Source organism: Schistocerca piceifrons, chromosome X, assembly GCF_021461385.2.
Source record: "Schistocerca piceifrons isolate TAMUIC-IGC-003096 chromosome X, iqSchPice1.1, whole genome shotgun sequence".
NCBI lineage: Eukaryota > Metazoa > Arthropoda > Insecta > Orthoptera > Acrididae > Schistocerca > Schistocerca piceifrons.
In genome coordinates this window covers 450405826-450411447 of record NC_060149.1, presented here as the reverse complement: position 1 = coordinate 450411447, position 5622 = coordinate 450405826, and the positions used below count along the sequence as shown (strand labels likewise).

The window sequence follows — 5622 nt, the reverse complement described above, 5'->3', positions numbered from 1 at the left end:
GGTAGGGCACTTGCCTGCGGAAGGGAAAGGTCCTAGGTAGGAGTCTCGGCCCAGCACAAAGTTTTTATCTCCCGTGATTTTCCGGTGTGGGTTTGTTTACATGGAATGGATTGCTCCTTTCTTTCTACTGATCACATCATTGACTAGATATGGTTATGTTCAGCCCCTTGGAGATCATTTGTAGCCTTTCATGGACCTCATATTGCCAAACAAATTAGGAATTTGTATGCATGACATTGCGCCATGTCACTGGGCCACAACAGGTCACGATTGGTTTGAAAAACAATCTGGAAAATTCGAGCGAATTTTAGATCACTCAGATCACCTGACATGAACTCTGTCGAACGTTTAATGAAGATAATCAAGAGGTCAGTTCACGAACAAAATTCTACGCCTGCAATACTTTCGCAGTTGTGGACGGCTATAGAAGCAGCAAGGCTCGGTATTTCACTAGGGGACATCCAAGGACTTGTGGAGTCCATGCCACGTCAATTACCTGCCCTACTCCGGGCAAAAGGAGGTCCGACACGATATTAGAAGGTATCCCATGACTTTCATCATCAGAGCGTATACCCACATTAAGAACAAATTCTCTCTAAACTGGAAATCAACCATTAACCCTTGTGGACTGGTGCGCTGGTGCAGAGCGTTGGAACTACCCCAAGGTTTAAATAATGTAACAGTGAAAAAACTCTGTGCTGTAATATTATTGTATTGAAACTTTCGGCTCTTCTACAAGTTTATATTCTTTGTATCTATTTGTAATATTAATTTAAACGTTAACAATACAAACAGTAACAAGATACAGTAACATTTCTTTCCCTCCAAGTTCATGTGCTTTTCAGGATGTTCATTTTAACTGAAGACGTTGAAATATCTCGAAAACTACACATTGGATCAATTCCAGTTTGTCTGTCTCGGAGAGGGACATCCAATGATTCCACACCCTACCGAACCCTTTTCGTAAGTGTGTGTGGGGGGGAGGGAGGGGGCAACTTTGAAATCTTCTTTGGGAACCCCCGTTTTGACTGCATATTACAATTCTACGACAAAAACTACATACGTTTTCTCTGAAGCATTTTCTTCGTTTCGACACAGATGGCGCTGTATTCGGAGGCATAGAAACGGCAACACAGTCGTAATTTCCCACATGCTGCTCAGTGGCCCTTGGATATCCAGTGGCACGTGGGACCCCATTTCCACGCTGCGCGAGTACGACAGGCCAATATTTCATAACTTCTAATTGGAAACCCTTTCGCGACGTTGTATTCCTCCGACTTACCGCACGGGGGACTACTCGACATGCAATTGTGGTAGTGGTTTGAGGTGAAGGAAACTCTACTTTTCAACTAGAGTAAGTGTTGGAACGCAGTACCATCAACTGCAGTCCACTTAGTGATTCGCTTTTCAGACGACCGAACACAAGACAAAAGCGTATCTGTGGGAATGTCAGCACAAGCGTTCCTCATGCGGTCGACCATATCTTCATGGCCTCTTGGCACCTGCTGGCACACCTTATCTTTTAAATAGCCCCACATGAGGAAATCCGACGACGTCAATTCCGGCGACCTAGCAGGCCAATTAATAGGGCCATCTCCGCCGATATACCGACCAGTGTGAACACGGTCTAATACCTCCCGTACTTCAATTGCGTAAGGCTAGATGCACAGACACCGGGTTTGGACGGCCGGTATAATATCGGCCGATATTTTATCAATCGAGCGCTGGTTGCACACACGCCGGAGTTTTACCGGTCGTACGACCAGTTTCTTGGCTGTCGTGCTCGAGTGACGTTGTTCCTAAAAATTAAGTAATGAATCCCAAACGAGTTGTTCCAATGTGGTTGCTGTACCGTCGTATGAAGGACCGTAGGAATAAGAGGAAGTGTTGGATTAATCCAATTAACCAAAGTATCGAACTTATGGGAACAATCTACACTCTTTTTGAAGAACTTTGGCGCAATGGGGGTAAGTTTTTAAATTCCTCAGAATGTCTGCAGCACCCTATGATGAACTTCACGACAAGCTGTAAAATAAAATCAAACGCTGGAAAACTAAAATGAGAAATTCTATTTTATCACAAGAAAGGCTCACTCTTACATGGAGGTAAGTAAAAACATTAAAAAAATAAAGAAACTTTTGTTTTCAATGAAAGTATCAGATGTATTAAATTTAAATAAAGACATGTGCATTTTGTTGGCTTAAAACCAGAAAGGTCTTCAACATGAAAGTACCCCAATTTGTTTTTAAAGTGGACAACTCAATATTTTTTAAACATATGCTATGTAACACAATTGATAGAGAATGAATAAACTAACATGTTATTTATTCCTATTTTTGCTGTTTATTATATATTGAAGATACAAATCCGTAACTGCAGTGCATATAAAAGTAAAAATATAGTCTATGTATCAACTCAAAACACAGAAGCAGATGGAGAAAGGCTCTCCGCAGGGTAATAATCTGAAGATGTGGCTGCCGAAGATCATCCAAATCGTTGATAGAGCTGTGCAATGGTTGGTTCTCGTTGGGACTAGGGTGATTTTCTTTTCGGAGAGCATGCTTGCTGGTTGTTTGTACTGCAGTAATTGACAAGTTGTGGATTCTGGAACTGATCAGTTTGGGGAAATGGTACTTGGAAGTCGTTATTTGAGTTGAACTGCTTTGAATATGAAGGCTGATGACTGCCAAACGACGGAGGCTGTGAGAGGGGATAGTTCTGATGATAATAGGAATGTGTTTGCGGTAGTACAGATTGAGCATTTTTTTTACATTGATTTTAGAAATTAATTGAAGAACACCCATTTGAAATTCGAGAACCTCACCGTCGTCTAATTTGTTTAGGTGGGGTGGAAGTCCTTGGAAGAACAACATATAGGCAATTGGTGTTTGTTGTTCCCAGGGTTTCAACATTTTTAGTTCAACTTTGTCTTCTTTACGGTGAAGTAGGCTTTCGATTTCCTGCACAAATGTCTGTTGAGGCTGCTCATCATCAGCATATTCGTCATCATTGATAACACTACTGTCTTCAAAACTTTCTGCAACTTCCCTGGACTGATACAGTTTATTCAAAAACTGCATTAGGTCAGCGTAGACGTATTTTTTAATGTTAGGTGCGCCGGCTGTACTTTTCTGCCGTTATTTCAGATTTCTCTTTGCTTTTGAGAATGTATCGTGAAGATTGCCCCACCTCTATCGTCACTGCTTTTCCTGAAACAATGAAAAACAAGATACGGTCGATTCTTGGTAATCCGAGTGCAGATTAACCAGGTTGCAGGAGACTTCCTAAATAATAGTTGTGTAAGTTAATGGTAAATTCGATCCCTTTACGTTAGGAACATTATCAGCATATCGTTGAAGTGTTGAAGTGTAGATGGAGTAGAAAACTAAAGCAACGTCATTCTTACATTACTGTTTCATATTTACCATGGAATATTGCTGCTAAATTGAAACTGGTAATTTTTTCCAGGTATCTCGCAAAGTAGGTGCACCTTTACTAATCTACGTTACTACTTCGCAATTGGCATTTCTACTGCAAAATAGGTAGTAAAGGAAGTATGCGAAGCTATTTGGTCAGTAATAAAGAGAGAATGTATACCTGAACTTTCCACAGATAAATTTGAGTCCATTGATTCAGATTTTGAAAAATTGCCAATTTTCCACATTGCATAGGTGCTGTAGACGGCAAGCACATTAGCAAAATTTTTTCCAACAAGATGTGGATCCATGTATTTTAACTACAAAGACTATTCATCTGTAGTATTAATGGCAAGAGCAGATTCAAAATAACGTTTTGTGTATGTTAATGTTGAAAGCTTTCGCAAAGATTGCGATTCCTCCATTTTCAAGCAGTCTACTCTTTGGCAATCGGTATTGAGTAACACATTACAGTTACCTGAAGAAAAATGTCTACCGGGAACAGAATCTCCGAAAGTTTCCTACTACTTTGTTGGAGACGAAGAATTTAAGCTTCATAGACATTTGATACGGAAATACGGTGGAACACATTTAACACTAGAAAAGAGGACATTCAATTATTCATTGTGTAGAGCTCGACGTCATGTCGAGTGTGCTTTTGGAGTATTGAGCAACACATGGCGTATCTTCCGCAAGGCTATAAACGTAGATCCTGATTTTGCAGTTGATATTACAAAAGCGTGTGTTGTTCTTCCAAATTTTGTTCGTGACCAGGACGCGTATTGGCCAGAGGATACTATAAAAATCACTGGACTGGAAAATTTGCCAAGAGAGCCCACAGCACGAGGTGGTCTTCAAGTTAACAATGTTCGAAAAACATTAAGCAAATGTTTTGTGTCAACTATTGGGGCTGTTCCCTGGAAAATGAGTAAGTTATGCGTAATACGGCAACTAGACTATTCTTCATAATTACTGTAGTAACGTAATGGCACCCTGACTCTCGTTAACTTAGCCGCAGTGTTAACTATTTGTTATGTATGTGTATATAGAGAATAGAGATAGATCCAAACATTTTTACTGTGCAGGAAATTTAATATACAGGTGGCTGATATTAATAAAACTTTTATAAGATTCTTTATGTAAAACATATCAAACTGAAGGGAGTCTTTATTACTTTAATTATATTCCGGTTTTATTTACTTTTAAATTCGAACGTTTTGATCTACTTTACTTTAAAAGTATCTACGGTAATTTTTAATAAAAATTACTACACTATGCTATGATTATCAGACATACACGCCAAGACTCTAAAGAAAAAAGAATCATATACTAAAAAATTAGAACGATGATAGAAATGTTCGGTTTGGGTGCCCCTAAATTATTTTTAACATGAGCTAAAACAATTTTTAATTTGCGTAATATTGTATGACAGATATTGTTGGCATGATATAAAGAACTAATGAAGTCTGTAAAATAGTATACTACTTACCGAATGCATTTTTTTCTTTGCTCTCCATTTCCTCAAAATTCTGATTCAGTTTGCAGCAAACTTATCTCCACGCATCTCTCATCACATTTCTATCTTTAAATGTACTCATAGTTTTGTTCCACAAATCTGGTCTTGCTTCCATTAGCGAAATAAGTAAATCGTTGTGTATTTCGTAATCCACTGCAAACATATACAGAGCTTACTGCCGAATCAGTATTTTATATTTTACTAGTACAGGTGCAAAGTCGACTGTATGGCGAGCAGGTACAGCGAGAACTGAACGGGGAGAACGGCAGGTAAACAATCGGCGAGTGTGCAAGCTCCCATTTGACCACGTGCGGCACTGTATTCCCGGCACCGGCGCGGCGCCGGTGGTCTACAGCGGCAATGGCCGGCTGCTAACGGAATTTTTTACGGTTCCGGCCCGTGGTTGGCCAGTGTGCAAACTCAAATACCCTACAGTGGTTCACTACTGGAATGTGGACGGCCGATATTTTACCGGCCGTCCAAAACCGGTGTGTGTGCAACTAGCCTAATGCGCTGGGCAACCGCCATGCTGAAATCATGTGGCTGACAGTCCTGCAGTAGTACCTGTAGTTCCTGTTCCAAAAGCGTTCAATATTTGTGTCAACTCAACGTGCCGTCGATGAAATACGGACCAATGAGTTTGTTCCCCATGATGCCACACCATACTTTTAGCGACCAAGGACTTTGATG

At 40.2% G+C, this 5622-nt stretch overlaps 1 pseudogene; it reads right to left on the bottom strand.

Annotated features, from left to right (window-relative positions):
• Positions 1–2330: 2330 nt before the first annotated feature.
• On the bottom strand, positions 2331–5095 carry LOC124722414 (annotated as a pseudogene).
• Between the last annotated feature and the right edge of the window lie 527 nt (positions 5096–5622).